This window comes from Lontra canadensis, unplaced genomic scaffold, assembly GCF_010015895.1.
Source record: "Lontra canadensis isolate GAN:19392208 unplaced genomic scaffold, GSC_riverotter_1.0 scaffold33, whole genome shotgun sequence".
In the NCBI taxonomy this organism is placed as follows: domain Eukaryota; kingdom Metazoa; phylum Chordata; class Mammalia; order Carnivora; family Mustelidae; genus Lontra; species Lontra canadensis.
In genome coordinates this window covers 10,059,371-10,073,079 of record NW_022631027.1, presented here as the reverse complement: position 1 = coordinate 10,073,079, position 13,709 = coordinate 10,059,371, and the positions used below count along the sequence as shown (strand labels likewise).

The window sequence follows — 13,709 nt, the reverse complement described above, 5'->3', positions numbered from 1 at the left end:
AGTTGGTTTAGCATCTGACTCTCAATTTTGGCTCTGGTCATGATCTCAGGATTGTGAGATCAAGCCCTGTGTCAGGCTCTGAGCTGGTCATGGAGACTGCTTAAGCTTTACTCTTTCACTCTCCCTCTGCCCCCACCCCCCACTCATATGTTCTTTCTCTCTCTTAAAAAATAATTTCAAGGGGTACCTTGGTGGCTCAGTGGCTTAGGCCTCTGCCTTCAGCTCAGATCATGATCTCAGGGTCCTAGAATCACGCCTCGCATCGGTCTCTCTGCTCCGTGGGGAGACTGTTTCCCCCCCACCCCGCCCCTGCCACCTACTTGTGATCCTCGTCAAATAAATAAAAAAAATATATTTAAAAAAAATTTTCAGAGTAATGGTCATAAAGATACTCCTGGAACTTGAGGAAAGAGTGAAAGAACTTGGAGAACTGCACAAAGAAAATATAAAAGAGAACTAGTCAGAGCTGAAAATACAATAACTGAAGTGAAAAAAATACACTATAAGAAATAAAAAGCAGGGCTGCCTGGGTGGCTCAGTGGGTTAAGCCTCTGCCTTCAGCTCAGGTTCTGATCTCAGGATTCTGGGATCAAGTCCCACATCAGGCTCTCTGCTAGGCAGGGAGCCTGCCTCCTCCCCTCTCTCTCTCTCTCTCCTTGTGATCTCTCTTTCTGTCAAATAAATAAAATCTTTAAAAAAAAAAGAAAGAAAGAAAAGAAAGAAAGAAAGAGCGAGCAGATAAGAGAATGCAAAAGATAGACCAGTGATCTGGAAGACCGGGTAATGGAAAGCTACCAAGGTGAATAGTGAAAAGAAAAAAAGAATAATAAAAACTGAGTTTAGGTTAGGGGAACTCTGTGACATCATTAAGCATAACATTCACATTACAGGGGTTTTAGAAGAAGAAGAAGAGAGAGAAGGGGGTAAAAAGTTATCCAAAGAAATAATGGCTGAAAACTTCTCTAATCAGGGGGAGGAAACTGACATCCAGATCCAGGAAACACAGAAAGTCCTGAACAAGGTGAACTCAAGGAGGTCCACCAAGATACATAATGATTAAAATGACAAAGTGTAATAATAAGGAGAATTTTAAAAACAGAGAAAAGAAAATAGTTGCAGGGGAAATCCCATAAAACTATCAGATGATCTTTTATCATAAAATTTTCAGGCCAAAAGGGAGTGGAATGATATATTCAAAATGCTGAAAGTGGGGGAGGGGTGGAAAAAACAGGGGAGGGGGAAAAGCCTACAACCAAGGATGCTCTACCCAGCAAGGTTATCATTCTGAATTGAAGGGTAGAGTTTCCCAGACAAAAGGTAAAGGAGTTTGTCACTGCTAAGCCAGCCTACAAGAAGTGCTAAAGGGGCTTCTTTCTTTAAGTGGAAAGGAAAGGTCACAAATAGAAGTAAGAAAGTTGGGAAGGGAAACGTTTTGGTAGGTAAAAGCAAACATATAGTAAAGGTAGAAGCTTAACCATTTACAAAGCCCTTTTGGAGATTAAAACACAAAAGTAGTAAAATCATTTATAACTACATATATTAGTCAAGGGGAACACAAAATTAAAAGATGTAAAATGTAATGTCAAATGTATAAAACATGGAGGGGATATAAAATTTAGTACTTTATATGTGTTTAAACAGCCATCAACTTAATATAGACTGCTATACACATAGTATGTTATATACAAACTCAATGGTAACCACAAATCGAAAGCCTCTAATAGATACACAAATAAAGAGATAGGAATCCAAGCATAACACTTAAAGAAAGCTATCAAATCACAAGGGAAAAGAGCAAGAGAAGAAGAAGGAAGAGAAAACTACAGAAACAACCAGAAAAAAATGAACAAAATGGCAATGTACATACTTGTAAATAATTACTTTAAATGTATATAGACAAAATGTGCCAATCAAAAGAGGTATGGTGACTGAATAGATAAACAAACCCCAAACATATGAAACATATGCTACCTATAGATCACTCAAGACTAAAAGATATATATAGACTGAAAGTGAGGGGATGGAAAAACATACACTTCGGAAATGGAAGCAAATCCAAGCCAGGGTAACAATGCTTATATCAAACAAAATAGATTTTAAAATAAAGACTGTAGCAGGAGATAAAAAATGGCTCTACATAATGAAAGAGGGATCAATCCAACAAAAGTGGATAACAATTATAAGTATTTTTGCACCCAACATAGAAGCATCTAAATATATAAGGCAAACATTAACAGATATAAAGAGAGAAATGAACAGTAATACAATAAAAGTAGGGGGTTTGACACCCCACTCACATCAAGGGATGATCATCCAGACAAAAAAAATCAATAAGAAAACAGTGGCTTTTAATGACACATTAGACTAGATGGACTTAATATATACAGAACATTTCATCTAAAAACAGAAGAATACAAATTCTTTTTCAAGTACACATGGAATATTCTCCAGGATAGATCAATAATAGGCCATAAAACAAGTCTCAAAAATTTAAGAAGATTGAAATAATATCAAGCACAATGGTATGTTACTAGAAATCAATTATAAGGAAAAACTGAGGGGGGGGGGAACCACAAACAGATGGAGGCTAATCAACATCGGTCAGTGAAGAAAGCAAAGAAGAAATGAAAAGATACATGGAGATAAAAAGGCAAACAGTCCAAGATCTTTGTATTTTGAGCATTAAGAGCAGTTCTAAGAGGGAAGTTTATAGCAATATGGGCATGCCCCAAGAAATGAGAAAAATCTCAAACAATCTAATCATACTACAAAAGGAACTGAGTAAGAAGAACAAAGCCAAAAGGAAGTAGGAAGAAAATAATAAAGATTAGAGTAGAAATAAATACAGACCAAACAAAAACAAAACAGTAGAACAGATCACTGACATTAAGGGCTAGTTCTTTGAAAAGATAAAAGTGTTAAGCCTTTAGCAAGAGTATTAAAGAAAGAACTCAAAGTTAAAAATAGAGGGGAAATAACAATTGACACCACAGAAATCCAAAGAATTACGAGGGTATTATGAAAAATTATATGCCAACAAATTCAGCAATCTAGAAGATATGGATAAGTTCCTAGAAACATACAATTTCCCAAAACTAAATCAGAAAGAAATAGAAAATTTGAACATACTTTGTTACTAGTAACAAAAATTGAATCAGTAATAAAAACTTCCAACAAACATAAGTTCAGGATCAGATGGCTTCATGGGTGAATTCTATCAAACAATTAAGGAAGAATTAATACCTATCCTTCTCAACCTATTTCAAAAATAGAAAAGAAAAACTTCCAATACATTTTGAAGGCATAGTGCCAAAACCAGTTAGACACTACAAAAAAAACTTCATACCAATATTTCTGGTGAACTTAGATGCAAAAATCCTCAACAAAATATTAGCAAACTAAATTTACTGATACAATGAAAGATCACTCACAACAATCAAGTTGGATTTATGCCAGGGATACAAGGGTGGCTCAACATTCACAAATCAATCAATATGATAAATCACATTAACAAGAGGAAGGATAAAAATCAGAATAATATCTCAGTAGATTCAGTGAAATCATTTGACAAAGTACGTGTTCATGACAAAAACTTTCAACAAAGTGGTTTAGAGGAAACATACCTCAATAATGACATATATGGAAAACTCACAGCTAGCTTCATACTCAAAGGTGAAAAACTGAGAGCTTTTCTTCTGAGATCAAGGAACAAGACAAGGATGTCCACTCTCACCACTTTTATTAACATAGTACTAGAAGTCTTAGCTGCAACAATCAGATAAGAAAAAGAAATAAAAGACATACCAAATAATAAGGAAGAAGTAAAATGGTTACTATGTGCAGATGGCATAATACTGTATGTAGAAAACTAAAGACTCCACAAAAACAAACAAAACGATTAGAACTAACACATGAATACAGTGAAGTTGCAGGATACAAAATTCATATACAGAAATTTCTTACATTTCTATACCCTAATAAAAATATCAGAAAGAGGAAATAAGAAAACAATCCCATTTTCAATTGTACCAAAAATAATAAATTACCTAGAAATAAAGTTAACCAAGGGTGTGAAAGATCTATACTTTGAAAACTATAAGACCTAAAGAAAGCAATTGAAGATGTTGCAAGCAAATGGAATGATAAGCCATGCTCATAGATTGGAAGATTTAATGTCCTTAAAATATCCATTTTACCCAAAGCAATCTAAAGATTCAGTACAATCCCTATCAAAATACCAGCAACATTTTTTTTTCACAGAACTAGAATGAAAATTCCTAAAATTTGTATTGAACCACAAAAGATCTCAAATAGCTACAACAATCTTGAAAAATAATAAATTTGGAAATATCACAACTCCAGATTTAAAACTATACTACAAATCTATAGTAATCACAACAGTGTGGTACTAGCGCAAAAATAGACCCATAGATCAGTGGAACAAGATACAGTGCCCAGAAATCCATGCATATATAGCCAATTAATCTATGGCAAAGAAGAGAAGAATATAGGGAAAAGACAGTCTATTCAATAAATGGTTTTGGGAAAATTGTACAGCTACATGCAAAAGAATGAAACAGAATTTCTTACACCATGCACAAAAATAAACTCAAAATGGATTAAAGACCTAAATGTGAGACCTGAAACCACAACACTCTTAGAAGAAAACCCAAGCAATGATCTTGGACATCAGCCTTAGCAAAGTATTTATGAATGTGTCCCTCAGGCAAGAGAAATAAAAGCAAAAATAAATATTGGAATTACACTAAAATAAAAGGTTTTTGCTCAGCAAAGAAAATTGTTAACAAAATGAAAAAGCAACCTACCAAATGGGAAAAGGTATTTGTAAATAATATATCTTATAAGGGGTTAAATATCTATCTATCTATATATATATAGATATGGATATATCGATATCTATATCTATATATATATATTATGTACATAAACTAATGCAACTCAACACCAATAAAAAAATCCAATTAAAAATGGGCAGAGGACCTAAATAGACATTTTCCAAAGAAGACAGAGATGGTCAACAGACACATGAGATGATGCTTAGCATCACTGGTCATCAGGAAAATACAAATTAAAACTACAATGAGATATCATCTCATACCTGTAAGAATGGCTAGTGTCAAAACAATAAGATAATAAATACTGTCAAGGATGTGGAGAAAAAGAAACCATTCTGTACTGTTTCTAGAAATGGATATTGGTGCAACCACTGTGGAAAATAGTGTAGAAGTTCCTCAAAAAATTAATAATGGAAATACTATGTGATCAGGTAATTCCACTACTGGATATTTATTCAAAAAACAAATAAACAAACAAAAAAACAGTAATTTGAGAGGTACCTGGGTGGCTCAGTCCATTGAGTGTCTGTCTTTGGCTCAGGTCATGATCCCAGGGTCCTGGGATAGAGCCCTGCATCAGGCTCTCTGCTCAGCAGAGAGCCTGTTTCTCCCTCTCCCTCTGCCTTTCCCCCTACTCATGCATGCACTCATTCCCTCTCTCTCTGTCTCTCAAATAAATAAATAATTTTTTTAAAATGTAATTTGAAAAAATACATGCACTCTATTTATTGCAACATTATTTACAACAGCTAACATATGGAAACAACCCAAATGTCTATTGATAGATGAATGAATAAAGAAGATGTGGTTTGTATATATGGATAGATTATTACTCAGCCATAAAAAAGAACAAGACCTTGCCATTTGCCACAGCACTGATGGACCTAGAGGGTATTATGCTGAGTGAAATAAGTCCAAGAAAAACAAATACCACTTATTTGTGGTATGTGGATTTCACTTACCACACTTATATGTGGATTTCACTTATATGTGGAATCTTTTTTTTTTTTTAAAGATTTTATTTATTTATTTATTTGTCAGAGAGAGAGAGAGAGAGCACAGGCAGACAGAGGCAGAGGGAGAAGCAGGCTCCCCGCCAAGCAAGGAGCCCGACGTGGGACTCGATCCCAGGATGCTGGGATCACGACCCGAGCCGAAGGCAGCTGCTCAACCAACTGAGCCACCCAGGCGTCCCTTATATGTGGAATCTTAAAATAAGACAATGAACAAACAAATTTCACTTATATGTGGAATCTTAAAATAAAACAATTTTCACTTATATGTGGAATTCACTTATATGTGGAATCTTAAAATAAAACAATGAACAAACAAAAACCAAAAAGACTCTTAAATACAGAGGGAAAAAAAACTGGTAGTTACCAGAGGGGAATTGGGAAGGCAGTGCGCAAAATATATGAAGGCTATTAAGGGGTACAAACTTCCAGTGATAGATAAGTCACAGAGATGAAAAGTACAGCATAGATAATATGGTCAACATTGTGATAATCTTGTATGGTGAACAATGGTGACTATACTTATCTTGGTGAGCATTGAGTACTGTACACAATTGTCAAATTAATATGTTGTATACCTGAAACTAATACAACCTTGTATTTTAATTATACTTCAATCATAAATGAAAAATAGCAAAAGAAGAGATATTTGTTACTGGAATTTAAAATAAAATTAAAAAATTTTTAAAAACTAAAAAAAATTTAAAAGAATATATCAAGAGCTTTATAATATACCATGTATTCTTCTAAATCTTTGCTTTTATTAATTCATTTAATCTTCATGGCAATTCTGTAAAGTAGGCACTAATATCCATTTTATAGATAAGCAAAATGAAGTAGTCAAAGATCATAAAACTAAAAAATTTCAATTCTGCTAGAATTCACATTCAGCAAGTCTTAGCCCAGAGCTTGTGCTCTAAATCTGCCTCCCTGCACTGAAAAGTGTCCAACACTATGAGAGTAGTAAAAAAGTGATGAAAGAGAGGTACTGGCGACACATTCTGGAGCATTCCTTGAAAAAAAAGATCTCTGTGTTCAAAGAGGTCAGGGAAGGCTTTGTAGAAGGAAGAAGTCTCATTCCTACCAGGATGACTGGGTATACTAACTGAGCCCCAATTAAGCAAACTGTCACCTCACTCCAAAATTTCATTTTTCTCATTAAAAGACCTATATTACAAAAAATTGCATTTAATTATGATTATATACCAATTGAGTTATATTGATTAATAATATTCAATTATTATTTTAAAAATTTGTGGATATCTATTTTCTCTATGTAAGTGCCTATATAATATCCTATATTTTACCTCTTGGCTCACAAAATAAAATATTTACTATCTGCTCCTTTACAGAAAAAGTTTGCTGATCTCTGCTCTAGAATATCAAGGTGTGAGAAAAAGTTTGGGCAACTGGGAAGATAATCGTAAGTATTAATGTTAACCTTTCTCTTTTTTATTAGTAAGCTGTTATCAGTAAAATTAGGTACACTTCAGCCAACATGGTGTTTGTTATATTTAATATTTTAATAAAACATTTTAAGTTTTAGAGGTGATTATTGTTTGACAGAAATAAAATGTCTTTTGAATGATGACAAAATGAAGTAAATGCGTGTGCAAAGAAGCATCATACTGTGACTATTTTAAGCAGGTATTTCTATCTTGTTCCTGTGGCTATAGACCATTCAATGACAACCAATAGTATTCCTAGACATAAAAGTTAAGACAAGATAAATCGTAATGCAAGGTAGATATATGCTCACTACATCCTCCATTTGGATTATTGTTAATTTATAGTTTTGTTTATTTATCTGGATACAGTCATATGGAAATTTTCCCACTATACATACTCTTTGCTTACATAAGAACATTGCCATTATATGTGTGGAATTAAATGTGAATTAGAAACTGAGCATGAGTAATTTCTATAACTTTAGCTAGATACTTATATTTTTTTAAAAATCATATGTGTGGTCCAATGAGCTGAGAATTTTTAGCCCTGAGTTCTATTTCAGATTGACCTAGGCTCATCAAAACATTCAAAATCTGTTCAAAAGAAATGCTAACACATCACTACTCCTCCAAGTATTGAAAACCGGGTTCAGAATTTTTACGCAACTGTACTATTTTAGTGATTTTACTCTCACCACATTTGGTAGTGCATAAAACACCTCAAAAGGCAAACTCTGGCAAAATTAAAAATCCAGTGCATTCTATCATCTCTTCAAACTCAACATGGGTGAAACTCAGTATTCTACTGCCTTGCCAAACTAATAAATTCCCCTCCTATCTGCTGTATTTCTAAAAATTGTATAAAAATCCATCCAGGAATAAAACCTCAGACTCTTATTCTTTTTCCTCTATTGCTTCAACAACTAATCAGTCACTAAAATTGTAAACATTTATCAAGGACCTAATACATGGTTTGACATCTAAGTGAATCACATATATATTATTTTTAGTTCTCAAAATAGCCTTGCAAAGTAGTTTTTGTAATTTATTTAATGAGATTAAATAAATGGTACCTGTGTATCTACAGAGTACTAGAGTCTCGATTAAAAATCCAGTTTTTCTGATGCCAACACCTTATCTTCTGTAGTATTACTAATTTTTTCCTTCACACATTCTCTACTCTTCTGTTTTTTTCCATTCCTGACACCTCCAGCGGTAAGCTCAAGTGCCAAGTATTTCCCTCTCACGTGCCTTCCAGGCTCCAGTTTCTCTCCGTTGAATCATCTGTCCCCTCCCGCTGCTACTCATCTTTCAGTAGTATGAATGGGGAGGGGAGATCACTTTGAAATCTTCCCTAATTGACTTCCCTTTGAACCTTTATTGTTCTAAGATTAGTTTAATATTGTCTAATATAAGGACTGATTTGTCCTTGTATGCATAACTTTGTCATCTCTCTTCCCATTAGAGTCAAAGATTTTAGCAGGCAAGAATTTACACCCAATACATATTACTAAACATATGAAAGATCCTAAATTTTAAGCTCCCTACAGGAATTTTTGGTTGTTTTTTTTTTTTCCTTTCTGAAAGTCAACAAGGCATTAAAGGAAATATAGTAGCAGAAGGAATTGACATGAGAAAACTTTTTATAAATGCGTGTTTGCCTGGCGTAAGAAGACAATTCGGCTTCTCCTAGGGAGACCTGTGCATCATTTTGAATAGCATTCAAATAACTATCTTTGCTTAATCTCCCTTCTCATTGCTGTCTTTGTTAAAGTCAGGGGACCAGGGAGTTCAAGGTGAGATTTTACTGGTGTAAAAAGCAATTCTCTGTCCCCTCTTGTATTTTCAAAGATCATTTTATATTGTCTAAACATCTCAAAATAGCACTGCCCTTTTTTTGCTGTGGCATTGCACTGTGAACTCCTATTCAATTTGTTATCCACCATCCTCCCCAAATCTCACTCAGCATGACAGCTTCCTGAGTAATACCCCGGTAATTTGAATCTGTGCTGAGAGTTATTTTCTCTCAGGTGCATATATTATCTTGCATGCTTTTATATTAAACCTCATCTCACTTTTGTTCAACCAGTGTTCTGAATTATCTATATCCTGCTGGGTTTGTAATATGTCATCGTTTTTATCTCCCCTAGCTGCAAGCTTTGTGCTACTTGCAAATTTGGTCAATATCACACTGACCTTCTATTCAAGGTCAATTGTAAAAAGGACTGGATGGCAATAGTGGGCTCAGGCTCGTACCCTGATGGAGCACACAGGACCCACATCCCACTCCTGTGCTACCCTTATGATAACCACTCTTTGTATCCTCTTTGTAAACCTTCCCAGATTATCCACCAACTCTTATTGTTCTCCAGACAATACTTCTCTAATCTCTCAGTGAGTTGTGTGTGATCAGGGGTCAAATGCCCTGGGAAAAGTAGAAAAGCATCAAAACTATTACAAGAACCAAAGTGAAATGGACAAAGTGGAATACAATGTCCAAACTGTTTTTAACCTCTCAATACAGGTATTATAAGAATGACCACCATTTAGGTCATTGTCAAGGCCATTTCATGTGTTGGTTGCTTTAACTCTACTCTTCGGCTTTTAAAATTCAGGATCTGTACTTTCTTCTCTTAGAGGCCATGATGGGATTAACTTGAAGCTGAATGCTTGTGTTACTCCTCAGATGTGTTTATCTGCTGCGTTTACCATTTTATCTTAGGTGTATTCCAATTTCCAAATCCAATTCAAATGCTCTTTCTTTCCCTGTGTATTTGGACTCTGAAGATGGTAGCACTGCATGCAACTTGGAATTCCTTGATTGGGAAGCAGAGCTCTAGTCTGTCCTCAGTGGCTGGAGGGGTTAAAGACAACGGGCTGTGATTAGGTATTGCTGTGGCCTCGGTTCCATTCACCATCTTCATTCTTCTCCCCTGTCATGGGGACATTGAGTGTTTTTTGCCATGAAGGTGAATTTTGTAGTAATTTCTTTGAATTGTATTTTATTTTTGTCCTTGTTTTATTCAGATTAATTGACATACAGTACTATATAAATTTAAGGTATGCAGGTTAATGAGTGACTTGACTTACATATATTGTGAAATGATTATCACAGTTTAGTTAACATCCAGCAACTCCTATAGATACAAAAATGTAAAAAAGAAAAAAAAAGTATTTTTCCTTATGATAAGAACTTTTGGGATTTACTCCCTTAGCAGTTTTCCAATATACTATATGGAAGTTTTAGCTATAGTCATCATATTGTACATTAATCTCCAGGATTTATTTATCTTATAACCGGAAGTTTGTACCTTTTGACCACCTTCCTCCAATTCCCCCAAACTCCCATCCCCCATTTCTGGCAACCACAAATCTGATTTCTTTTTCTATGAGTTTGGGGTTTTGGGGAGGAGATACATAACTGATATTCCACACATAAGTGATATCATACAGTATTTGTCTTTCTTATTTTACTTAGCATAATACCCTCAAGGTCCATACATGTTTCCACAAATGGTAGGATTTCCCTTTATTTTATACTCTGTTAATATTCCTCTGCATGTGCATGTTGTGTGTGTGTATCACATCTTCTTGATCCATTCATCTGTTGATGGACACTTAACTTGTTTCCATGTTGTGGCTACTGTAAATAATAACATTTATAAATGTGAGAATGCATATATCTCTTCAACATAGTGTTTTGTTTCCTTCAGATATTTTCTTGGTAGAGGAATTACTGGATTGTATGTTATTTCTATTTTTAATTTTTGAGGCATTTCCGTAATATTTTCCCTAATGGCCGTACTATTTACATTCCTCCCAATAGTGCACATGGATTCCATTTTTCCCACATTGTCACCAACATTTGTTAATCTCTTGTGTTTTTGATAATGGCCATTTTAACAGATGTGAAGTGGTATCTTATTGTGGTTTTGATTTGCATTTACCTGCTGATTAGTGATGTTGAACACCTTTACACATACTAGTTGGCCATTTGAATATCTTCTTTGGACAAATGTCTATTCAGATACTTTGGCTTTTTTAAAATTGAAATTTTTTTTATATTGAGTAGTGATTTTATAGTATTTTTAGTATTTTGTAGCATTTTTAATTTCTATGGATATTAACATTGCTAATCTATAAATTTTGACATAAGAAATGAAATGGCTCTTATTCCAATCTTTATTCTCTATTTAAAATCCACATCTCTGGCATTTCCACACCCTTTTCCTTAGAATTTTTAAATAATTGTTTTTGACAGCATTCATTTGAGATGCATTTTTATCAGTGTACCTGTTCTATCTAGAGAAGTTGAGGAATTTCTCAACAAATGGTATAAAATTTCAATTCACTCTACTGTGGAACTTGAAACAACCTGGAATCAGTGCCTGTTTACTATGATGAAGTTTTCTGCTCCACTTTGGACTATAGAAATCACAGGCTAAAAACCTCAGTGTTTGTCCAGCTAGCCGATACTCTAATGCAGCGCTTGGGAGAGTGCTACTGGCATCTAGTAGGTAGAGACCAGAGATGCTGCTAAACATCCTATAATACACAGGATAGCCCTATATCCCAAAATGTCAGCCATGAGAAACCTTGGTCTAATGTCTTTGCAACATTACTCTACTAAAAACAAATAAACAAAAAACACCCAGTAAGACAATTGAACTAAATCTACATATCTCAGTGCTGTAGTTCTCAGTGTCTCCCACTAAACTCACAGTATTTTTCCTACTCTTCCACTCCACCCCACTGTAATTGCCTATTAACCCCATTCCTAGCCCCTGTGGAAAAAAATAGATGCCACCACTCCACATAGTCACAACCATTTCTTAGCACTAAAGACTCATTAAGAGTCTCTTAATTTCCATTTCTGTAGATCTAGAGCCTTTTATAAAAATCATTTCTTTCCCCTTTCTCTCTTCTGGATCTCATTGAAGGTTTTAGGGGGTCACCCTTGGACAGAAGTTCCCTAGCCTGTGGCTGCTCCAAGGCTATTCAACTAACGAATATCAAATAAGGGGTAGAGGGGGCTGGTTGGTGAGAAAAGAGGGAGGAGGAGAAGAATGAGGAGGAGAGGGAAGGGAAGTCCTGCTGGATCAGATAGAGCATTTCATTTCATTCCTATCCAGCAATTAATTTACAGATTTTTTTTTTCTAACCAAGTGCAGCATACATCAAGTCACCCACCTGGTTTCTCACACCTTCACTGTGGGTCTGTTCTCCAATTAATTTTCTACCTCATGCAGATAAAGACATCAGGTATCTGATTAGTGGTACTGGTGTCACTTTCCTTGATGCTGCCAAACAATCACAGCCAGTACTCTCCAAGGAGTTTAGCATCCTGCACTATGGTCTCATGTCCCAGCAGGTACCCCAGAAGGGGGAGGGGGGCAACCTGTGATTCAGAGCCAGGAGTGGTGGGTAGTAGCATTAGGGAAGGTGCTGTTCTCCTGCTCCCTCTTCCTGGGATCTACAGCCTTTCCTTCCCTTTCTCCTGTAGACATAAGACTTTTGCTTCCTGTCATCTTTTAATAGCCACTGACATCTCCCACTGTGATATAGCCTTGGATTTCTCACAGCCTTCTCTAAATATTATTTTCAAATTTAACTAAACGCCAGAAAGAATTTTGATGGGTGTCTAGATCCATGTGTGAGCAGAGTATCACTAAAAGTTATTGTACATTCTTAAGCTGGGATCAGAGCCAAAGTTTTCTTTGGTCCAGGAAATGGGAGATCATTGATTTCATATTCTCAATAAGGGTATCTGATTTCTTCACCAAACAAACTTTCTTCTTCCCTGCAGTTCAGATTTTAGAAAGCTGGTGATTAACAAAAGTAATCTCTCCTTCCATTCTGTACTATTACTGCATAAAGGTTATATACCACTCTACAAATATATAGAGAGTATCACCTTAGAAGATAGATAGATGATAGTTAGATAGATAGATTTTTTTTTTATATTTGCCAACTTCTCTATGAATTAGAGCATTAGACTGATTTGATTCGGTGAGCATATGAGTGTCGGCTTTGTGCCAGGCACTATGCAAAGGTTAGCCAGAAACACTGGAATACAATCCACCAATTACTGAGGGCTATCAAAAAATCAGGCACTATACTATGTCTTTTATAAACATGTTATCATTACATCTTATAATAACCTTTTGAAGAAGGATTTCTTCTTTTTTTAAATGAAAGGACCCCTCACTTTCTCAAGGAGAGTTACCAGAAGGTGATTCATTAAGAATATTGTCAAAGCTGAGTCTTAAAGACTTGTATGCTTTGGGATCTCTGTCTACAAACTCTGTTGTACAGTAACATTTGATTTTTCTAGGAATTCAACTTAATTTCTAACTTGCGTGCCCATTCTGCCAGATGACGGAAACTTGATC

General features: G+C 35.2%; 1 long non-coding RNA gene across 2 annotated transcripts in view; it reads left to right on the top strand.

The window, feature by feature from the left end:
- LOC116873475 overlaps nucleotides 1-13,709 on the top strand; it is a 112,756-nt gene that overhangs the window by 84,207 nt on the left and 14,840 nt on the right. For both annotated transcript variants that reach the window (XR_004383815.1, XR_004383816.1), the window contains exon 2: nucleotides 7,222-7,292. This is a non-coding gene — a long non-coding RNA (uncharacterized LOC116873475). The remainder of the gene's footprint in view (nucleotides 1-7,221; nucleotides 7,293-13,709) is intronic.